Raw genomic sequence first — 10,538 nt, 5'->3', positions numbered from 1 at the left:
ATATATATATATATATATATTTTTCGGTCATCACAGTTTTACCGAGTCCGATTTCAAAAATAACCGATATAAATAGAATTCCCCTTACCTTTTCCCCATATAGCAAATCCCGAACTCTAAGGCCCCTAAACAGCGAACCGAGTTCCAAAACCTACAACCAATAGTACAAAAGGTACTCACACGACTGTTTCCTACAAAACTACCAGATCAGAACTAAAAACCGAGCCTTACCTCGATTTTACGTTAAAACCCAAAAATCTCCGAAACGGGATTCCGATCTGTAGGTTTTGTAGAGAATCCTTCCACAATCCTTGTGGTAACTTCTGATTAATGATTCTCGCAACGAACGGCAAAGAAATCTAGAGAGAGAAAGTGTAGGGAGAGTTCTAGAGCGAGAGAGAAGATTTTTAGATTTCTTAACTTGGAAGTAAAGAGAAATGATATTTATCGTCCTTTGACTTGGGCATCCTTGTCGACAAAATGGTGTCCTCATCGATGAGGTCATATAGACAGCTCGTCGACGAGATGAAGAATTCGTCGTCAAATCCTGATATTACCGGTTTCCCAAAATCTCTAAACTTCTCCTCATCGACGAGCCTCTGAACTTCGTCGACGAATCCTAGCTTCGTCAATGAAATCTGCCAAATTTCCAATTTGCCCCTCTCTTATTTATTTAAACCCATATATCACGGTTCGGGTTCTTACAATTGCATTTACTGATTCAGTTATACATGATTATATAGAAACAAATTTTCATAGTATTGTAACTCATTTGCCACACACTAGCAATAACATATTTCGTCTTACTGAGCATTGGCTCATCCCATTACTTTAACATTTTTTTTTAGGTGATCCAAGTAGGCTCGCAGATTAGGCTTGCAGATAGAGGGGCTTCAGTATTGCCCATCAGTAGAGTGAGTATTTTTGGGAGTATTTATATATAACCCTAGCCCAATTGAGGGTATTTTGGGAAACAGTCATATATGTATATTTTGAAGAATATTTTAGCACTCTGGTATTGTATATATTTGTATATGGTTGTGTTTATATGAATTCTGTTTCTCGCTGCTTACGTTAAGGGTTTGGTTTAATCCAATTTGGTATTAGAGCATTATAAATCTTACAGTATAAAAAAAAAAATTAGAACTAAAAAATAAATAGTAGGACGTTACAATATAGGTGTAATAGCACTCAAGCTAATGTTATTAAGCAATCAAGTGCAAGAGTATATTTTCAAATAATATTTGAAACAATAAACCAAAGTATATCTCAATCACAAATTAGGGTTTCAAAGATTTCCAACACTAGTAATCAAACTATCTCTAAAAATATTTTCTCCAGATTCTAGCACAAAGAGATATTTGAAGTATAAGCTTGTCAAAAATAATTTTATCACAATCAAAATACAAGCCTTGGAGTCTTGCAATGCAAATACCAAGACTCACAAGTTTCAAAGTTTTACCCACACAATGAAATTATTAAATAAACCGGGGGGAAAAACTATAAGCTAAAACTCTCAATAAAAATCAATCAAGCAATAAATCAAAGAGAGTTTTTAGCAAGTGGGAATGTTGTAGGATCACTCAAGAATACTCTCACACAATAAGATTTTTCAAATAAATGAGCAAATGATAAGTATTTGGCTTAGTATGCGAAGATAGAGCTCTCAAACTTTCAGAGGAAATTTCCCTAATCAAAATTCCTAATTCTCTCTTAATTTTTGCAAATGATCACATATATATAGCCTTACTCAAAAATATAACCGTTAGGACACGAAGGGTATTATTAAATTTGTTTAATGAATTTTAAAATCAATTTACCCTTAATTAACCCGAGTTACTGCGGTTAAAAATTATGTAACCCGAGAGGTTCGGTCGACCAATTTTGAGGTTCGGTCGACCGAGGTGCTTAGTTCGGCTGACCAAGACAATTTTGAAATGAGAAGATGGTCAACCATTCATAGGGCGATTTCCAAATCCGCGCGGTTCGGTCGACCGGATCATTTTGAACTAAGAGGTTCAGTCGACCGGGCAGTTGGAAATTCCCACATGGGTGTTCGGTCGACCAGGGCTGTAACGACCCAGAAAATATTGATATTTAAATATTAAAGAGAGGGGAAAATGGAAACAGAAATAGAAGGAGACAGTAGACTTCGTCGACATCGCATTCTGGAGATAATAATAATAATAATAATAATAATAATAATAATCATAATAATAATAATAATTTTAAGAAATTGTCAAGACTCGTCGATGAAAACAAAGTTTTGTCGACGAGAAAATACCGAGCGAGGAATGGGTTACTTTGAATTTCGTTGACGAATACAGGATTTCGTCGACGAATTTAATGAAGGACTCGTCGACGAGATGACGTGTCTCGTCGATGAATCTGGTAAATAAGGAAAAACCAGATTTTTATCTCATTTCAGCGCCCCTCTCTCTCTCCTACGACTCTCTCTCCTTTTCTCTTCGTTTTTGGGCCTATTTTTCGTCGGATCAAAGATCTGAGGCTACCAAGACGCTCCTAGCGAAGTTTTTTACAAGTATGCTGGAGCTGATCGTTAGAAAAGTTGGGTTGAATTTCGTCCCAATCTTAAGGTAAGACATTTTATTCAGTATTTACCTTTCCTTCAGTTATGAGAAATGTTATAGATTAGAAAATACTGATATTTTGTTCTGGGAAATTTTGTTTTCAGGATATTGAGCTAGGAACCCTGCGAGTATAGAGCCAGAGTTTTAAATGGGCTTTTCAGAGTTAAGGTAAGGGAAATATGCTATGCTAGGACTTTTCATAATGCTATCAGAGATTTCATAGACACATATTTATACCAATTTATTATACAGTATTTACAGAATATGAGTTTAAATGCTTGTGTGGCCTGAGTAGATTTTCATGTGATGAAGGAATTTATATAACTTTTATAAAGTATCATACTATACTGAATACACAGATATAGACATTATATACAGTTTATATGGTTTTTCCAGTATATGAGATTACACAGAATATACAGATATAGATTTATATTTACAGAGAGTATAGAGAGAAATGTACATGCAAATATAGCTTTTATATGAATAGTTTCATGAAATAGATATATATATATACATATACATGCATACAGTTTTACTCAGATCAGTATTTATATTACAATTTTATACAGAATAGTATATACAGAGTTATAGCATGTCATGTTTCCTAATACCATAACATACAGAGTATATAGACAGAGATACAGAGGTAGCATCAAGATGCTACAGATACAATATACGGAGATTACAGTATTTCCAGTACAGAAAGATAGAGTTATGGTAACTTTGGAAACATGATGAAAATAGTAAAATAGTATATATGTATATATATATATATATTTAGTATCAGATCCCTAAGGAAAGATTACAGACAGATACAGATAAAGATTTCAGAGCACAGTACCGTTGCTAGATATAGATAGAGTGCAACCACATATCTCAGATAGTGTGTGGGTATCGTCAACCGTGCTCGGAGAGTATGCAGCTTTCCAGTTCATTGGGTGGAGGGGGTCGGTTTGACGAGGTAGTAGCCAGTCCCGAGCTTAGGAGAGGATGCAGTTTGGCCGGACTGAGGTAGTGTAGAGTATATTGACTTATCTGGAGGGCCGACCAGATTTTGCCTACGGGCCGCACAACCCTGTCATGAGGGGTCAAATCATGACGTACAAAGTCCCAGGGATAAAGCACAGATATGTATATGTATCCAATTTTATAGTATATGATGAGTATAGTATGATACTATCAGTATGAAAAGTAGAAATATAGACGATACAGTATATTTTAAATTGTGAAAGAAAGATATGTTTTACAGATTATTTATTGCATTACAGTTCAGTTACTATTTAAAAGTAATCTTAACTTAGTTTTCATGCACTAGTAATAACATATTTTCACTTACTGAGGGTCAACTCACCCCCTTACTTTCAACATTTTTCAGGTGAGCCAGTTAGGCGAGCAGATCAAGCTCGCGGATAGAGAGAGTGTTGATTATCCTATGAAATTAGGAATAGCTTCCCAAGAGGGGGGGGGTGAATTGGCTTTTAAAACTTTCCTTTAACTTCTTTTAAGAATCCTTAACTTTTTTAAACACTTAACCAATTCGTTAACTTGTTTGTTTAATTTCACCAATCACACAACAACTTAATTAAACAACCAATCAATTAATTTGCCAAGTACAAATCAAACAACAAACAACCAAACCAAGATATAAAGTATTCAACACTTTGGTAATATAAGATCTTGAGATAGTTTGTTTTTTTATGTAAGCCCTGTGATTATGAATTTGTAAGCCCTGTAGTTTATAATTTATGCTTAGCTAATATAGTATTTACTTCTTCAATATGTTTTTCAACAACACATTCACACTCTTCTCAATATTCAGAACTCAATTAAACTCTCAGTTAATTTATCCTTGAGCTGTTAACCAAGTAACGTACTCCCGTATGATTTCCGCAAAATATGGTATAACCAACGTACTCCCTTTCGGTTTCCGCAACCCAAATCAAAATTAAACTTTAGTTTACTTGATTTCTATATTACGTAGTATATATGATTGTCAAATTAAACCAATCACGCAATTTAAATATGCTTTGAAAATAAAGAATAGAAAAAGAGAGAGTGAGACCGAGATTTTTACGAGGTTCGGCTTATACCAAGCCTACGTCCTCACCTTTGGCAAATCACCAAAGGATTCACTAAACTTGTTCCTTTGACGGGCGGAACAATACCTTTATAGCACTCCTTGGTTAAGGCTAGAGCCCGCCTTCTCCAAACGATATTCCCTCGTCCGGTCACTCCTTACATAGGCTAGAGCACGCCTCTCTAAGCAATGTCCCCTTGCTTAGTTAATGATCCAAAAAACCCTTGGAATCATCAATATACAAGAAACAAATCAAATATTTGTGAACAAATAATTTTCTCCTAAAAGGGCTGATTAGTACAACAATTCAAAACTATATACTTCAAAGTAAATAACAATATGAATATTCAAATTGAAGCTCAAGAAAGTATATCACCAATTTAATTCTTTCAATGAATGAAAGATTTTAGAATTGTAGCACAAACTTGGTGAGTAAAATCAACAAGAACTCAGTAAGCTTCGTGCATGTTGAGAGCAAGAGAGAACCTTGAGAATTTGAGAGCAATTTGAGAGAAATTTTGAATTTTTGCTGAATTTGAATTCTTGGTTGTATTGATTCAATGATCTTTGAGGCTTATTTATAGACATTAAAAGGTGAGTAAATTGGTCCCCAAGTGTGTTGAAATATCCCCCAAGATTCCATAAATTTCGAGCCATAAATAACCCCATTTAAAAATTTAACCGTTATGAGAAAAATCAAAACAGTCGCGTGGCAGTCGCCTGCCCATTCCGCCAATCGCCTACCATGAAATTATTTAAAGGAATAGCAGGGGCAGTAGCTTGGCAGTCACCTACCAGAACTAAGGCAGTCGTCTGTCATGTTCACAGAGGCGCCTATCCTGTTTAGGCAGTCGCCTGGCATGCACACATGCTGCTGTCAGCTTCGCGCACCCTTCTGTTTTTTGATCATAACTTTTCTTTATAACTCCAAATTTGATGATATTGGTATCAAATGAAAGCTAAGATAAAATCCTACAACTTTCATGTTGAACACTTTTAAAAATAAAGAGTTTTTATAGAGAAAAATGCACCTCAATGTAGATGTAGAAAAATTATCAGCATTTTGAAAATCCTCTTTTTGATGCTTTTCATTCCAAAAATGATTCTAACCTTTTTGAAATAATTTTTGATCTTATAAAAATAATTTCCAAGTATGTTTAAAGGTATTTAGGTCCAATAAATTAACCTAAGAGTTTCATGTATCCATATTGAAATTATTTGAAGTACTTACATGAAATTTCCTATAAACTAATTCAAATTTCCAATTCTTGAATTCCTTGAGGTCTTTATGCTTGCTTCATCATTCTTTGAGCTTTCATCAAGTTCTTTTTAATCCTCATGTTCTCATGATCTTCAATATTTATCTTTAAATCCAGTTTTGAATCCATGCTTCAAGCTTCATATTGAAATTATTTGAAGTACTTACATGAAATTTCCTATAAACTCCTTCAAATTTCCAATTCTTGAATTCCTTGAGGTCTTTATGTTTGCTTCATCATTCTTTGAGCTTTCATCAAGTTCTCTTTAATCCTCATGCTCTCATGATCTTCAAGATTTATCTTTAAATCCAGTTTTGAATCCATGTTTCAAGCTTCACATTGAATTCATTCTTTGTAGTACAAGCTTTCATCAATTCTTTAACGCTCTATCCTTGAGTCCTGAAAATATATCACTTAAATAAAACATGTTAAGTTCTACTTGTTTGTTAGCATCAAAATAGGATATTAAACCTTGTAAGGCCAACACCCCGGTTATAGGGTGAGTTTTTGACAGAGTTGTGTATATTTTTGGGTAGATGATGTTGTAGGGGTATTTTTGTATGGCTATGGTCTGTATATATATACTGGATTCTGGTATTGTATAGTATATATGTGAATGGTTATATGATATGTGTTCCCGCTGCTTAGGTACGGATGTAGATACACAGATATACATATAAATAATAATAATAATAATAATGGTAAAAATTTTGAGGTCGTCACAAGAGCGTTGCCTATATGTTTCTAGTCGATCGATCGAGGGGTCAACATGTTGACTCCGTGGGGGTTCGGTTGACTAAAGATCTCAATGTAACTGAGTTCGATCGACCAAACATGTCAATTTTGGCATTTTCATTCCTTTTCTTCTTAGAACGTTATCCTTATTCACATGATAAACAACACTAAGATTATGGGGGCCATTTTCATACAATATTGTGAGTCCTATGGTCGATCTAAGACCTTTGAGCATATACCGTAAAAATCTGGTGTCAGTCAACCGAAGTGATCCCTAAGGTCCTGTGGTTCCCTATGGTCTTGAGCTTATAAGTTCTTACATGCATGATGCACATCAATTATTACACACCATTCCTATTTTACTATTACAAACCTGAATAAAGCATAATATGAATTACAATAAAAAGGAACATTCAGGGTCTTTTAGTCTTCAAATCTTCACATGCCATTATATGATTTCGTTAATATAAACTTGCACACAAACTTGATAAACATTAAATATCAAAGTATTTGTCATGATTAAAACAGGATATGACCTATAAGGTCAACACATCTAATTAACAATTCCTCTCTCTCTCTCTCTCTCTCTCTCTCACACACACACACACACACACATAATTGTTATCTCTCTCTAATTGCTTTCTCTCTCATATATTATTATTATTATTATTATTATTATTATTATTATTATTATTATTATTATTATTATTATTATTATTATCATTGTATTTATAGAGGAAGAATTAAAGACTGAATACCTCACTATCAAATACTCACTTATCCTATGAAAAAAATTTTAAATGATAGATTTGACCATCAAAAGTTTGTGATTTTACCAAAAGCTCAATTTGAATGGTTGCACCTGAAGTTGCAAGATTTTAAAACAATCAGTAAATATAACTCAGCTCAACATAAAATTAGCTCAAAGATAAAATTATGTGGTAAAAATATTACTAAAGAAGACATGCTAAAAAAACTTTTACTACTTTCCATCCCACTAATGTGCTTCTACAGCAGCAATATAAGGAGAGGAGATTTACTAAATTTGCTGAACTTACATCATGTCTTCTTGTCGCTAAGTAAAATAATGAGCTTTTAAAAAAATATCACCAAACTCGTATAACTGGTTCGACCTCATTCCCTAAAATGAATATGAATACATTTTATGGTCAAGGACGAGATCGCGGATATGGTCATGGGCATGGTCGTGGCCGTGGTCGAAATAACCACTGGCATCGACGTGAGGCTAGAATTCCCCCAGAATAGGGATAATCCCCAGAAGAGAGATGACCCCCAGAAGCGGGATAATGATCAAAATCTATGACCTAGGCATCATAAAAATGAATACTACAGATGCGGAGAAAAGGATCAATGGTCGCGTACCTGTCGTATGCCCAAACACTTGGTAGATTTATACTATGCCTCTAAAAAAAATATTAAAGAAGTATAAATTTTGTTGATTTTCTTACAAATCAAAATAATGATGCAATATTTTAAGATATAAAATAAGAAATATTATTATCGTATTTATTATTGCTATGCTCAATTATTATAATGAGTTTTTAAAATATGTATTGCACCATGGATTGTCCTAAAGCTTTGATCGAATTTAAGATATCTATAGAAAAAAGAGTTTTTTTAGATGACAGTGCTACAACACAACCAATTATTCGAGATTGTAAATATTTTAATTTTTTAATATATCTTCAACAAATGTTAATATAATATCTAGTTTTACAAATTTGATTAAAGGCTCCGAAAGAGCTAATATAAAGTTACCCAATTGTACTTTATTACAAATCGATGAAACTTTATATTCCAACAGATCTAGAAGAAATCTGTTAAACTTTAAAGGCTTAATGGATATCACATTGAAACTAAAAATAAAGGTAGTAAAGAATTCATTTATATTACTTATATTGTTTATGGGAAGAAACAAATTTTAGAAAAACTATCAATATTATCTTTTGAATTGTATTATACATAGATTAAAGTAATTGAATCATATAATGTCTTGCACCAGAAGTGCAATGACCCAAAGTTATTTACACTTTGGCATGATCGACTTGGACAGTTAGGAGATGTAATGATGCGAAGAATCATTGAGATCGAATTAACATGGTCTTATTCTCTCTCTCTCTCTCTCTCTCTCTCTCTCTCTCTCTCTCGGCTAAATTTGAGTGCCACTGTTGTCCATGTTTTTTCAATAATCTTACACTGGTGGCTTCTAAACAAGCTCCTCCCATAAAGAGGAAAAATTACAAAAAAAAAAAGTTATGTATGTTTATTTTGTGTGTATGAGCTTTTGTAAATCGTTGTAAAAATATTGACCAAACTTTTGGTTCTTTTTTTTATTGTTACACTTTATCAAAAGCTTTGTTTTTGCTATAGTATTAACTCTAACTTATAATTTAACTTTTAAATTTCAAGTTACAACCATTTGAGTAGTACCCATTTCTACAGTAACGCCTTGAACTCGAAATTAGGGTCTGAAGTGTTATTTGAAAAATATCTCAGATACCATCTTGTCACGCCTCGAACCCGCCAAATGGAGCCTAGGTGCCACGTGTTCTATTACTTGAACCTGGCTCTATATCAGTTCCGCAGCGGAAATAATAACAAATCTTCCATAATATACCAGAGTTTCTACATCTATATACATCTCAAAAACATAACCCAACATCTATTATTCACAACCATTCACAACTTTGACAATATAAATATATTACAACCCAAAAAATTATAACCAAAGTTTATACCCTCTCTTTCTTTCAAAAATGCTATACTAGCCCCAAGCTCTCTAAGCTCAATTACGTAAAGGTCCTGAAAAAGATAAAGTTCAACTATCGGGTGAGACACATCTCACTAAGGATGGAATACATTAAATCAGTGTGTGACAATCATGAGGTTTAAATATAACATATATATATATATATATATATATATATATTCAATATTTTCAAGTGAAACCACAAATATGAAATCATTATCTATTCCCACTCAAACATATGTAAGGTATTTTACCAACGAGAGTTCCCAAGGATAGGGATGATTACCCGCCCATACAAGTAGCACCCCTCTGTTTTGATACCTGAAACAACCTACAGTCACAACTGAAGCATATCAGGGCACTTACCTTACTCAATAAGCCCTTAGGTGGTTAGTTTATCTCGTACTCACACATTCACACAAAGGCTTACTGGCAGAAGTTCCTGAGAATATGGAAGATTACCCGCCCATACAAGTAGTTTCCCTCTGCTCTGATATGTTATGCAACCTGTAGCTACATCTGATACTTATCAGGGCACTCGCCTTCTTAGCAAGCCCTCGGGCGAAGAGTATACCCTGCCCCAATTACAAATAATACTACTATATTTAATACTGATAATACTTTACTACAATACTCTTTATGTTGTTATCTCTGTGCCATTCATTATATTCACATTCATATTTGATGTTCAAGTGTCACATATTCATTATCTCTTTCTGTATTCATGTACGTTTTCACATATTCTATTTTCATGTCATTTCCATCTGTTGTTCTTATATTTGTCGCTTCCATAACTGTTATTTCCATATCCATTGTTCTCATATTATCCATGGTTAAACTTACAATTATGCGTTTAGAACCCTTTATACCGGTGATAAATCCTAAAAGTTGAGGTGTAGTCCCAAAAGGGGGGTGAATTGGATTATTAAAAATTTCTTTAAATTCTTTTTATGAATTCTTTGACTTCTTGTTACTTTAGCAATCACAACAAAGAACTTAGTTTCCTATTCATTCCACAATCCAAAACTTAACACATGTAATCGAAACTTTAAACAATCAATCAACAACTTTAAATTAAACAACCAAAGATACCAACTTAAGAT

The sequence above is a fragment of the Malania oleifera genome, chromosome 1, assembly GCF_029873635.1.
Source record: "Malania oleifera isolate guangnan ecotype guangnan chromosome 1, ASM2987363v1, whole genome shotgun sequence".
NCBI lineage: Eukaryota > Viridiplantae > Streptophyta > Magnoliopsida > Santalales > Ximeniaceae > Malania > Malania oleifera.
The sequence above is the reverse complement of the archived record's forward strand: the minus strand, read 5'-3'. Positions refer to the sequence as shown.